General features: G+C 40.3%; 1 long non-coding RNA gene across 1 annotated transcript in view; it reads right to left on the reverse strand.

Annotated features, from left to right (window-relative positions):
• The window catches only part of LOC140494690 (uncharacterized), a 38,245-nt gene that overhangs the window by 9,451 nt on the left and 13,879 nt on the right, over window positions 1–14,915 (reverse strand). The window contains exon 2 of the long non-coding RNA XR_011964029.1: window positions 1,685–1,834. This is a non-coding gene — a long non-coding RNA (uncharacterized lncRNA). The remainder of the gene's footprint in view (window positions 1–1,684; window positions 1,835–14,915) is intronic.

Genomic DNA, 14,915 nt, shown 5'->3' on the forward strand with positions numbered 1-14,915 from the left:
CAATGCAGAACAATATAAAGCAGCTGTCCATAGATAAAGGAAATGTTTGTATGTTGGATCTTTAAAATTACACCCTGTATGAGATTGTTTTCATAAGGTGAATGATTGGAAATGTCCTGTAACTTTTGACTTTGTTCAGGCATAATTTTGTTCAATGTACCAACAAACGTGGAAACTAACTATTATACTGAAGTCCTGAATCCTCAGTGTAGAAACTAGATAGATGACTTTGAATACCATGATGACAATAGCTTATAGAAATGTATGTGGTGTACAGTAATCACAAGTTATATTTTCTTCTTCTTTCTGACATTCCTGTGGCTTCCAAATACCAATAAGTATGAGGCTAATAAGGATGTTGCTTTCATCCTGGACATTTCAGCTTGACGGAGTTGATAGCCTTCTTGTTTTTGATCATGACATCAAGGCCCACTCCAGTTTGTAGTTTAAAAATCTAAGCTGGCCCTCCATTAAAAGATGGAAGATGAGCTGCATCCTGTTTTGCCAAATAAACTATGCAATATCTGCTACTGCTTATCAAGAAATGAGGTCATCTCTACAATGTGAAGATAGTATCTGAGATACAGCATTGGTCTTAGTGAGCATATTAATGTTAGCCAGGTTTTCTCATTGCTTGTGGCAGGTAAGATTAAAATAACGATAAGAATAATCATGATTTATTTAATGCCTTAGCATCTCAAAAACTCTTTTAGTGTTTTATGCAATTTGATAATTTTAAGAAGACAGAAACTAGCATCTGGTCATTCTACATGAATAATCGTGCTAATGCATTGAATGACAGATATCAAGTTTATTTTGAAGTAAAGAGGTAGCCCTGTCATAAACCAGACTTTAGCTTTGGAGAGAATTTGGTGTCACAACTTTGCAAAAATCTTTTTAATTTGAGGACATTTTATGCAAAATTCGAGCCTTTTTTATGTCCATGATGCTGACAAGCGAGGAAGGTACAAAGGGAATCTCTAATTTATGAGTGTCCGAATTACAATTCCATGCAGGCACACAATTTAAAACATTCAACGTATGGACATTTATGAATGACTACTTTATACTGTCCTGCATTGTGTTCTGACTTGTGTACAAATCAACTTGCAAACAGACTCAAGAATAGAACCACTGGTATCCGCTGGAAACAGAAGAGAAAAAGCATCATGACCAAGGGTTAGAGGTTGTGGTATTTTAGTAATACATTCACAGTGAGAGTAATGGGAGAGTAGTACAACAATGAACAATGCTTCTGTTTTTGTTGCCAGGATATGGATGCTCCAGCATCTCCAAAGGACCAGTTCCAATCCTCGCTAGTGCAGGCCCAACTTCTCTTTCATAGGGGTAAGGTACCCAATGTCTTCCACCCCATCACCTATCCTGGCTTTTTCAGCACTATTATGGGCTACTTTCTCTTGGAATGAGAGAATGGGAGAGATTGTCTGAGACAAAAGTAGGTGACACTGCTGTTAGTGTGGGTGCAAATGATGATGGGGTGTCCAAAGTGAGTAAGTGAGCAGCACAGAGGCCATTCAGTTTTGTTAATTTTGGGGCAATTGGAGGGGTGCGTGCACGTGAGGAAAGGTGTTGCATGCATTGGTGAGAGTGGTAGAGCATGAGGCTTGGTAGGAGGCATTAGCAACGATTGAGTGAGTGTAAGGTAGCAGATGATGGCACTTACCCTGGAAGAGTGGAGAAAGTTATTGGCATTCTTCTGGAATATTAAGATCACATGACCTGGATGGCACCCTCAGACCAGGTTGGTGGGATCTGGTGCCCTGGTCTCTTCTGCCAGTCCTGGGCAAACAAGATGTCCCGCCTCTGCATCATCCTATCCATCAAAACATCCAGGAAATGCCAGGTCAATTTCCCTCTGTCTGCAATGTCCAGAACAAACATCTCCAACTATTCAGAGAAACTCTAAACTGCTAGCTCTTGACCAGGCACAAGGAAGAGGGATCCTACTCTCGCCTCCAATTCGCTCCCGATTCCTTGTATTCAGGTCCTGACTTTGGACCTCTTACCCACTTACTACACAAGCCGGCAGTCATCCCATCCCCACAGTCTTGCTCCCCATTCAGCTGTGGGCCGAATGAAATTACTCCCATTTTACACAGCTCGCTGCTCGTCCAAACAGCAGCCATGTCTCTCCCACATGGGGTGCTGCTGATCAGCTGACTCATGAACTGATCAGCAGCAAACACCAGACCAGATCGGGGTCTAAGTGGAGGAACACATCTTTGCAGAATCTTCCAGTTGTCCTTCCTGTAATTGGAAACCCAGTGGCCAGACTGACAGGACCATTTTGGGGGGAGGTGGGAGGGCATATTGTGGTCCACAGATCAGGTTGCCTGTTGGGGAAGCCTGATCTGTAAATGTCACCTCCTTTCATGATCTAAACCCTGCAGGATTGGGCTCAGATTGCTGCTACTTTGTATTCAAAAACTAAACATTCTCACGTAACCAGCTACTTGGATGCTGCCTGAACTGCTGTGCTCTTCCAGCACCACTAATCCATTCTCACGTAACCAGCTTACCCTTAAATTACTGTTTTCATTCATCTGAGGCATTCTTGTAATTGAAAACGTCAAGAATCGTGACTAAGTAAATCTGACTTTTATTATTGAATGACTAGTTTCCTGATGCCTCACATGGGCTTTTCTTTGTTATCCCTGGTGGCATAATTTCTTCATTATAGTGGAGATCTGAACTTTGAACAAAATATTTTTATTCACATGACTATTGACAAAGTCTTCAAGAATGTCACCACAAGGCCATTTCTTAAAGCCACATTAAATAAATCGGAAGTTGTTCATTCATTTCCTCACAGCTCACAAAGTTAGTGATGACCAATGGGCTTTGCCCCAGATTTAACTCCTTCTTAAATGCTACTTTTCCCTTCAGTTAGCTAGATTTGTAATTATGATAGTGAATCAGGTTAATGCAAACGTGTGAAAAAAAAAACTCATCACAACTCAAACTTAGCCAAAACAAAATTCAGCTCATGAAGTCAAACGTTTTGTCTTGTACTCTGTGGACTAGGACCCCAAAAACATTTTAGAAAGGAAAAGTAAATACAGCACAAGGAGATGATTTTCTGAAGAAGGGTCACTGGACCCAAAACGTTAACTCTGCTTTCTCTCCACAGATGCTGCCAGACCTGCTGAGTTTATCAGCAATTCCTGATTTTGTAAAAGATGATGCTGATTTGTGGGGCCATGGTTGGCAGGGAGATGCAGCAGGAACTATTAAATTTACTTGTTCAAATTCAAATCAGACAAGTAGACTGTCAGTCAGGGTGCTGTCGGAGAGATTCAGTATGGTTTGGCTGTCTCCGTAACCCAGTTCTCAGTGAGAAAAGTGCAATGAATCTAGCTTCACAGACAGAAGGATACCAACAATTCCATACTTTAATTTTAAGCTCTAACATTGCTATTGAGAGTACAGAGGAACTTCAATTATCTGGCATTCGATAATCTGAATTTTCGATTATCCGAACAAGATAGCAAGGTCCTGATGCTTAGCAAAATTGTGTTATCCAGCATTCACTTATCCGAACATTCGATTATCTGCACAAAATACTCCCCACCTGGGTCTTTCGGATGATCGATGTTCTCTGTATTACAGAGAGAAAGCAGTGTTACAAACAGTTAGAGTGCTGACTTAGCCTCCCTGTTTTTATCTCTCTCGATCAGCCACAACAATTTTTCATTCTTTTCAGCATGCTTCCGTTAAAACATTGCATTAATCAAAAGAGTCATTTACAAGTGTTTCTTGCATGAATGAAAGAAATTTTATTACTTACTAGCTGCAATAAAAATCATAAAATCAAATATCCCACCAGGGTCAGTAATCTAGAAGCCTAGATTACTCTCATAACATGCACTCACATTTTACCATGGCAGACAGTGAAATTTGAATTTAATAAAAATCTGGAATGAAATGGATGATCTCATAGTAACCATGTAACTCTGTTGATTGTTGCAAACATCCATCTGGTTCACCAAGGTCTGTCAAGGACCTAACTTAGTCTGGCCTACATATGACTCCAGGCCCACAACAACGTGGTTGGATTTTAACTTCCTAATGAGCCAATTGGAATGGGCAATAAATGCTGACCTAGTTGGTGATGCAAACATCCAATAAATTTTAAATAAAATTTTAAAAAGGGGGACAATAGATACTGTAGAAATATAATATTTAATTTGATTTTGATTGTTATTGTTACATGTACCGAGATACAGTGAAAAGTATTGTTTTACGTGCTAACCAAACAAATAATACCTTGCATTTTTGTTCTCCCTAAAAGTGACGAGAGCATTGATGGACATTGTGTGCTCCTGTTCACTTCTCCAAACCGAACTGTGGAAAAGAGGCAAGCAGCCACCAGAAATGACAACCTCCCCCTCACAGTCTGCTGCTGGGATCTGTTAATAATCAGCCTGGCCAGGCCCAAGAGAAGACCTCCCGAGGTGGTCCTCTGATTTGCCCAAATGCTCTGCACCAGATGCTCAAAGAGCAGGAGGATGGGGCTGAACTGGAACCAAAAGTAAAGTGTCACGAAGGGGTTGGTCATTGATTTCAGGAAGTAGAGTGGAAGATGTTCCTCGGTCTGTATCAATGGTGCTAAGGTGGAGTTAGTCAAGAGCTTCAAGTTCCTAGAAATTAATGTCACCAACAATTTGTTCTAGTCCACCCACATCAATGCTCCAGTCAAGAAAGCATACCAACGTTGCTACTGTCCCAGCACGGTGGCACAGTGGTTAGCACTGCTGCCTCACAGTGCCAGAGACCTGGGTTCAATTCCCGCCTCAGGCGACTGACTGTGTGGAGTTTGAACATTCTCCCTGTGTCTGATTGGGTTTCCTCCCACAGTCCAAAGATGTGCAGGTTAGGTGAATTGGCCATGCTAAATTGCCCATAATGTTAAGTGAAGGGGTAAATGTTGCAGAATCGGTCTGGGTAGGTTGTGCTTAGGTGGGTCGGTGTGGACTTGTTGGGCCGAAGGGCCTGTTTCCACACTGTAAGTAATCTAATCTAATAGAACAGAATGCAGAACATAGTGTTGCAGGTGCAGGGAAGATCGACTCTAGTATATATGAGAGATATATATACATAGAAGAAAACAATTATGCAGTTTAAAAGTTTATTAAACTCTTTGCAGTGTTGTAGCTATATCTGAGACCAAGCAGTTTAGTTGATATCTTGTATCCTCAGCAAGATCCTTGGGTTCTCAATAAGTGAATCTTTCTCCGATTTGATTTATTACTAGTGCTGATTTTTGAGGTGATGAAAATGAAATGAGAGAGACACTTTTCCAAGTCTTGTTCTGGATACCCATCTCTAACAAAGGAATATAGGAATTAAGAGCGGGAGTAGGGAGTTCAGCCCTAAGAGCCTGCTCCACCATTTAACATGGCTGATCTTATCTTGGCCTCAACTTCACTTTCCTGCTTGCTTCCCAGAGCCCACTATCTTGCTTTTCATCAGAAACATGTGCTTTTCTTTCTTGAATCTGTTGATTTGTCACAAAGCTGGTCCTTTTACAAGGTTACTGTGTCCTTGAGTTTGTTTTTCAGAGAGGGGGTAATTGGCCAGGCTCCAACTAGGCTGGGTTTGAAAGGTTTATTGGGACCGTTTTTGTTTACTCCGAACAGATAATGCCTCCAGCCTAAGATTTTCATGTCTTAAAAAAAGGTATAATCAAGGGGGCGCAGCCAGCTCTCCAGCTGCGCAGGTCAGTTCAGTTTGGAGGTTAGTTGAGTCAGGATCACAGTTGAAACTGGAAGTTCTCTCCCTCTTTCTGCCCTTCTGACTTCGTAACCCGTGAGCTTTTTTATGTCATTTTTATTCTTTGTGCTAGGGGGTTTGCTATTGAGACTGGTGCAAGTATTTTGGAACAGCATCATTAAGTCAGGATAGTCTGTTGGGTTTTTAGATAGGATAACTCGTTCGGGTATTCTATTTTTGGTTTGTTTAGTTTCATTCCATAAATAAATTCTGTTTGTTTAAAACTTGGCAGTCAGACCAGCTAATTCACTCCAGGAATATCCACTGTACACTTGCATGAAACAAATAACAAAGTTACAGTCGGGGCTACCTTCTTGAAAATGTTTTGAGTGGTCAGGCCTAGTCTATAACAGATTGACTGTGCCCCCAATGGGGCAGTGAGTTCCACAGATTCACAACACTCTGACAGAAGTAGTTTCTCCTCATCTCAGTTTTGAGCCTTTCTCTTCTCACTCTAACTCTGTGACCTCTTGTTTGCAACTGTCCTACAAAGGGAAGCATCCATTCAATGTCCACTTTGTCAATCCTCTTCAGCATTTTATGTACCTCGATCAGATTCCCCTTCATTCTTCTGAATTCCAGCGAGTACAAACCCAAGCTTTTCAACAGCTCCTTGTACGACAGCCCTTTTCATCCCTGGAATCAACCTGATTAACCTGCTTTGAAGGGTCTCCAGTGCCAACACATCCCTCCTCAAGTAAGGAGACCAGAACTGGACACAATATTCCAGGTACGGTCTTACCAATGCACTCCCTCAGCACTGACCCTCTGACAGTGTAACGCTCCCTCAGCACTGACCCTCTAAAACAGTATGGTATTCCCACAGCACTGACCCTCTAAGAGTGTGGCACTCCCTCAGAGTGGTTATAGATGTAACTACACGTTTTTATTTTTGTAATCCGGTCTTTTGCAATAAATGCCAGGATTAATCCTCTGACAGTGCAGCACTCCCTCAGCACTGACCCTCTCACAGTGTGGTACTCACTCAGCACTGATCTTCTGACAGCACAGCGCTCCCTCAGCACTGACCCTCCGACAATATGGCATTCCCTCAGTACTGACCGTCTGAAACAGTGCAACACTCCCTCAGTACTGACATTTTGGTAATACAAACAAGAACAGGACTTATACAATTAATGGTAGGGCCTTGGGTCGTGTTTTAGAACACAGGGACCTAGGGGTCCACGTATATAATTCTTTAAAATTTGCATCACAGGTAGACAGTGTGATTAAGAAGGCATTTAGCATGCTTGCCTTTATTGCAAAGACCTTTGAATATAGGAATTGGGATTTCATGTTGAGGTTGTACAGGATGTTGGTGAGTCCGCTTCTGGAGTACTGTCTGCAGTTCTGGTTGCCCTATTACAGGAATAATCTATTAAACTGGAGAAAGTTCATAAAAGATTAACCAGGATGTTGGCAGGAATGGAAGGTTTGAGATATAAAAGTAGACTGGAAAGACTGGAACATTTTTCACTGGAGCATAGGAGGTTGAGGGTCGACCTTATAGATGGTTATGAAAAAAGGAGCTGCACTCTGAAAGTTTGTGTGATTTCAAATAAACCATTGGACTATAAACTGGTGTCAAGGAACCTCTCTTCCAGGTTACCCTTGCCGAGTTGATTAATACAATCAATATGCATGTTCAAATCACCCGTAATTTCTGTTTTCCCTTCTCACAATCCCTCATTACTTCCTGGTTTTCTCTCTCTCTCTCTCTCTCTCTCTTTCTATGTACACCCATCCTCCCCCTCCCCCAAACCCTCTCTCTATCTCTCTCTCTGCCATTTTGAAAATCAGCTGGTGAAATATGATCCCTTTGTGTGTTCCCACGATTGGTTCCATTGTCTTTTCAGGCCAGTGTACAATATGTGAAATTTCTTTTTCAAGTGTAAATCAAAACAGGAGATGAAAATTTCTTGGCACCTGACCAGTTGACTGATTCAAAGTCTTTAAATATTATGACAATTTTTTAAAAATCAGAGAATCTCTACAGTGCAGAAAGAGGCTGTTCATCCTATCAATTCTGTACCAACCCTCCAAAGAACTTTCCACTTAGACCAACCTTCTCCCCTATCTCCATAACTCTATATTTACCATGGCTAACCCACCTAACCTGAACACTACAGGGCAATTTAGCACACAGGGTAATCCACCTAACCTGTATACTTCTGGACAGTGGGAGGAAACTGGAGCACCCAGAGGAAACCCATGCTAGTTTGGTTTAGCCCAGATAATTCAATGTATTCTATACTGGTTTTCTGAATTTGCCACAATCTTTGCTCAGGTAATCACTGCGTCCACTTTTGGTACATGATCCTTCCATTATTAATAATCATTTTACTCCATGAAGCACTCAGCTTTTAAAATTAATTGATGGAAGTTGACAATTGATCATTTATATTTTACCACTGTCATGACACAAGAATAGGCAGAGAAAGATCTTGATAACTGCTGAATGTGATTTATTTAAGGAATGACAATCATACTTATATTGGGTAATCTATCATTCTTCTTCAGTTATCAATCTTCACATAAAAATAGTGTATATCAAAGTAGATCAATAAGATTTAGTTGAGCCTCTGATGACCCTTACGTCACTAAAACTTAGAAAGATAGTAGTCAATATGGATGTACTATCACTGACACTCACAAAACTGTGTGTTTCTTTTTTCTTTTAAAGCTCATCTGCATTTTATAACTCAATGTCATGAAGTTATAGATTCATAAAGATGTACAGCACAGAAACAAACCCTCAGTCCAACTCATGCATGCCGACTAGATAACCTAGATTAATCTAATCCCATTTGCCAGCATTTGGCCCATTCCTTTCTAAGCTCTTCCGATTCATATACCCATCCAGATGCCTTTTAAATGTTATAATTCAATCCGCCTCCACCACTTCCCCTGCCAGCTCATTCCATACATGCAGCATTCTGCGCATGATAAAGTTAAACCTTGAGTCCCTTTTATATCTTTCCCCTCTCACGTTAAACCTATGCCCTCTAGATTTGAACTCCTTTACCCTGGGAAAAGACCCTTGGCTATTCATCCTATCCATGCCCCTCATAATTTTATAAACCTCTATAAGGTCAACCCTCAGCCTCCAAAGTTCCAGGGAAAATAACTCCAGCATATTCAGCCTCTCCCTATAGCTCAAACTCTCCAACCCTGGCAACACCCTTGCAAATCTTTTCTGCACCCTTTCAAGTTTTACAACATCTTTCGTATAGCAGTTGAAAGGCAGGATGTAAACAGCTCCTTCATTCACACTTGTCAGAATCCATTTCACCCTGTTCATTATGATCATGGCTGATCATCCTCAATCAGTATCCTGTTCCTGCCTTATCTCCATAACCCTTTATTCCACTATCCTTGAGAGCTCTATCCAACTCTTTCTTAAACGAATCCAGAGACTGGGCCTCCACTGCCTTCTGCAGGAGAGCATTCCACACAGCCACCACTCTCTGGGTGAAGAAGTTTCTCCTCATCTCTGTCCTAAATGGCCTACCCCTTATGTGAAAATGAATCCCTATTCTTTCTGAAATAGTGTGGTGTGATCATTAACATACTTTTGAAGAAATAGAATAGGCAAATGAGATGCCAGTTAATGTTTCACTGGAAGATCAACACCTTTAACAGTGTCAAAAATCACACAACATCAGGTTATAGTCCAACAGGTTTATTTGGAAGCACTAGCTGTGGAGTATATACTTGCAATAATTGCAATATTACCTTAGTTTATGAGCTCAAATCCTTGCAACCACACTATCATTGACAGGAGTACTAGTCAAGTTTATAACAAGTAACATTTTGGCTCCTAAAAATGTTCAAAATATGTTTCTAATTTAATCTTTGTTATTGTACAACAAGAAACAATTGCAAAACAATGACAAAACTAGAGATCGGGACTATTGAAAGGTAGGTGTGAATGGACCTTGTGGTTAAACAATGAAGAATCCAGATCTGTTTGATGAAGAATCATAGTGGACTCAAAATGGTAACTCTGTTTCTCTCTCCACAGATGCTCCAGACCTGCTGTGTTTCTCCAGCATTCTCCATGTTTGTTTCAAATTAACAGCATTAGCAGTGTTTTGCTTTTATTAAGCAAGTGGATATCATGTACCAGCATCTGCTGATGTAGCTGCAAAACTAAACTTTGTTTTATGTCCACACATGATGTGGAGGTACATGTGTTGGACTGGGGTGGACAAAGTCAGAAGGCAAATGACACCTGACGTAGAAGCAGCACTCCAAAAGCTTGTGATTTCAAATAAACCTATCGGACTATGACCTGGTGTTGTGTGACTTCTAACCTTAAGTCTATGCAGGTTGTGATTTATCAAACTATATACCTGACTGGAAAGTTTAAGGTAGGGGCATAGGTGAGGCGGTAACATGGTATACAACAGATAGAGTCAATCTGGACAAGAACAGTAACAAAAATCATAGCTAAAACACTTTTTGAAGATAAAATAGTCCAATATAGGTTCCAGTATTGCTAGCTAGTCCTTTGAGGAATGCCGTGAAAGTTCTATTAACAATCTCATCCCAGGAGACAGACTGTTAATGCTTTTGATGGGCAGACTGACAGCTCTGTCCTCATTGGGGAACCCTCACTACAAATACAGATGAAAGCTGACAACACTTACCATGCGTAAGCCTGCCAAATGTAAGAGTGTGAGATCCCACCTTGCTGGTGAAAATGAGTGTTACATGCCATAACAGCATATAGCTCCAAGTGAAAATTTGCTCCAATTGCCTCACCTTTTTAAGGTTAGTTGGGAGGAATATTTTAGGAATTCACATCTCAATTTATGTTGACAAATTTACCTCATTCTCTGTAAATTTTTTTAAATGACGAGCTATTGCCCCTAGAATTTTATGACCTCATAACTCTTGCTTTGCTAACCCTTTACTTGAATACTTGATTCGTTAGGTAGTCATGTTTATAATTGCTGCTCAAACCACATCTGATGCACAGCAAAATGCGCAAGCATAGAGAAGGCCCTCATCGTGCACATACAACATCCATTATCAGCAAGACATCTGTTTTGTGGTGAGAAGCTCTCTCTGCCAGAACACAGCTTTGAGCAGACTTTCACCACAGCTGATGGCTTACATATCTGAAAGGATGTTTCAATTCTCCTCCTCTCTGCAGGAGCCAGGCTGCCCCCTTTCAGTCGCGTTTATAGGTATGCAACCTGAAAGCCATGCAATAATACCTTTATTTACCCCTAGCCATTATTGTCAGAAGTAGGCAATAGTGAGATGAATCTGTTGAATGAAATTACCTTTACTTACAGTTGTGAAGGCTAGGTCTCCTTTCTTTACATTATAATTGAACAGCTGAATGTTTGAGGCATGTAAACCACAGGAATTCACCCTTGGTGCTACAGTCAGCAGGTGGGCGGAAAAAAGTTTCCACTCCTGAACAGTTGACTCTTTGCAAGCATACCAGCTTTCAACTAGAAAGCCAATGCTTTCAACTGAATGTACAAAGAATCTGACCTCCACTTATACATCTTGATTGGTGCAGTTGTTCTTTCCCTGATTGATATTGAGTGCAGGGAGAGTCCATTCTCCAAATGATGCAACACCCTGCATTTCCAACTTGCGCATTCCACCTTAGCAATAATTGCAACCTCATGTAGGTTCACACACACTCTGCAAAAGTACACAAACAGTTGTTTGAAGTAAATTCAAAATGGATGCTTACATGACAGTGCTTTGTCCTTTCCTTTTTATTCATTAACAGGATGTGGGTGTCACTAGCCCAGTTTTTGTTGCACTTTCCTAATTGCCCTTGAGAAAATGATGGTGAGCCACAATCATTGACAGTGATAGTCCATGTGACATTGGAATGCAAACTGCTGTTGGGAAAGGAGTTCTAGGAGTTTGACCCAGTGACAGTGAAGGAAAAGTGAATCCAATCCATAATAGGATGCTGCGAGGCTTAAACAAGAGCGTAGAAGTGACAATATCCTCATGCACCTCCTGCCCTCATCCTCAATTCCAGTTGGTAGAGACTGGGGGTTTGGAAGTTTCTGTTGAAGAAGCCTGGGTGAGTTGATACAGTCATGTAAATGGTACTGAGTGTCGCTGCCACTGAGGGTCGCTGGAGAAGGAGGTAAATATTGGAGGTGGTGGATGGGTAACAGACTGGGGAGCTATTATATTGCAATTCTTAAGTTCTCCTTCCTTGGTCTTTTCATCCAGACTCCTTTGAGATGGCCCCAGATACAGTGCAGCCAGAACTGACTGTTAGTTTTCCAGGGAAAGCAGAAATCTCTGGCAAGATTTTCATTGATCCTTTGCCATCCTTGAATGAGTCCCAAGGTGCTCCTGTCCAGCTATTACAATCAAATGGTGAAATATCTTATCTGCCCTTCACTGATATACTTTCACCTTTCAATAGTTTTTCATTATCAGATTGTCTCTTCACTAGATGATATCCTGAAAGTAACTGGTGTCAAGTGAGAATGGTACCTTCCTGATGAGCATCTGTCTGTCTTCATCCTGAAGCAGCAGCCCACTGACTATCAACCCTTTCAGCGCTGTCCCCTGCGGGATATTGTTACTAATCTTATTCTTTTTGCTGCAGCTCCCCAAAGTGCAGTCACAGTTCAGCCTTCCTGTCATTGTCCTCCTGCACCATTTTGAATGACCATGTCAGAGACAATTGTTAGATCTTCCCAGCATTTGAATCTGTGAAAAATGGACTTTGAATGGAGATGATGGAGTTGAAAACATGTCTACTCTTAATGAGAATGTCTTTAGTTAAATGTTAAAGAAAATGTTAAAGAAAATACTTCTGATTGGAAAGTGGAAAAGTACTTATAGGGAAATAAAGCAATACGGTTTGGTGATTACATAAATGGACCTCTGTGGTGTCACAAGGCCCTCAGTGGCTGTGTGTTAAAAGCTCCCTTAAATAAGTTCGATCTTGTACAGCTTGGAACTTACTGCCCCTAAACCTGAAAATCATGCACAGTGTAACAATAAAAATACATTGATAGAGACAATGAAGTCTGGCCTGACCTTGTATCAATATCTGATGAACGCACATGGGAACATGATCAAACACTCAGCATTAATTGAAGAGCAAGCACCATCACTAAATTATCTGATTGTTCATCTATCTTGTTAATATGACCTTGCTATGTGTAAATAAGTTCCCTAAACCACAATGAAAACTCTACTACAAAAATAACTCTATTAACTGTAAAGTATATTAACACATCCTGAGATAGAGAAAGGCTTTATCAATTATTATTAATCAATATTTCATGGAATTGCACACAATAAGTTAGGACCAAGGATCATTTTCAGATGAGGGAGAGTATAAGTGAGTCTGGAGGCTTGAAATAATTCTGATATGATTTTTAAAGTTAAATACAGTTTGCTCTTAATGCTTTAGGATAATTCTTATGCCAATTTGTGAATTGAAGAAGTTGATTGCAGTTTCTTCAACATTGCCAGTTTCAATTGCTCCAATATGCGTAGTTGTGCCTTCAACTGCATAGGCACTAATTCTTTCTCTCCACCTTTCCACTTCTCTATCTCACTATGTTCCTTTCAGGCACTCCGTAAAAACTCTGTTCATGAAGGCTTTGGTCATTTGCCCGAACATCATCTTCTAAGGCTCCGTTTTATACTTTCTATTAAAGTGCCTATGTGAAACACCTTGCTCTCTCATATCAAGTTAAATAATGTGATATCAATACAAGTCATTTTTCTTAAATCTTTCTAACTGTGGGTGTAAAATTGGCCTAACAGATTTCTCTGAATTTCCATATGTAGCATAATGAAACATCAGCAGAGTACACAAAATGATGACATATAACGACATCATGGTGATGTTGATGTCACATCATTACAGCAAACTTTGTTTTAACCAGCCACTTATGAACTGGCACTCCCAATAAACTGACAACAATTATATACTTCAAATATCATGAAATTTACTGTTTATTCTATTCAATTATTATAATTTTAAATTTATTTACCTCAATGTACATATTTGTTGTTCAATCGAATGGCCACAGGGAATATCAACAGTTGATTCAATTTTGAGTCAATTTCTCCTCAAATACTGCTATCTACCATGTTGTTCGAGGAGTCAGTTGAGCGAATGAGAAGATTCTCTGCTCACAAGTTTTATTTAAGACAGAGTTGCATTATTATTTAGGTGAGTTATTCTCTAAATAAAGTATAACAATGATGTAGATATCCCTTGCATTATATTTCTATTACTTAGTGTGTGTTTTTACATTGATTATGCAAACCTCTTCATTACCTGGAATATTTAATCAACTAGCAAGTTCCTCATCCCATGAGTGCTGGTTGATAAAAAGTTTGTTGTATATATCGAGACTGGGACGAAACAAAAGCTCTAACAGAGTTTGAGAGAATGGGTCTATCGACTAAGATATCAATGCCGAGTTCTTACAGAAAGTACCATGGACTCAAGGAGCAGTAAAACATTGAAACTAATTAGTGTTAAACCTCTTCTTACTTTAAAATACAAGCTTCTGTTGATATAAGTTCCACTCTGTTAACCTGGCCTCAGAATGTTAATTCCTTTTAGGACTTTTGCAGAGTTGGCATATACAAACTGCTGTCAGGAGAATTTCAAAGCAATATTTCAGCAAAATAAAGGGATAAAGGTGAAAGTTCACACCTCCACAAGTTGATCATTGAATTTCCAGTTACAATAATTTTATTTGACCAAATAAGTCTAAAATCAACTTGAATTCACCATTAATCCCAGATTGTGCCTGGTCTGGCTTTGGGTTCTATTCAGAGTTTGGCACCCATCATCACTACACTGATAGCTGAAGACTGGACGTTTTGGATCCAGCCTGGTCCCTGGTATGAACACTGATTTAAAGAAACACATTTGAGATTGTGGTTTTACTTCATCTGGCAGCACATAGATTAACATGTTCATCAGGGGTGGCATGGTGGCTTAGTGGTTAGCACTACTGCCTCACAGGGCCAGGGATCTGGGTTTGATTCCAGCGTGCGGAGTTTGCACATTCTCCCTGTGTCTGTGTGGGTTTGCTCCGGTTTCCTCCCACAGTCCAAAGATGTGCAGGTTAGGTGAATTGGCCAAGTTA

This window comes from Chiloscyllium punctatum, chromosome 24 (assembly GCF_047496795.1).
Source record: "Chiloscyllium punctatum isolate Juve2018m chromosome 24, sChiPun1.3, whole genome shotgun sequence".
Taxonomy (NCBI): Eukaryota; Metazoa; Chordata; class Chondrichthyes; order Orectolobiformes; family Hemiscylliidae; genus Chiloscyllium; species Chiloscyllium punctatum.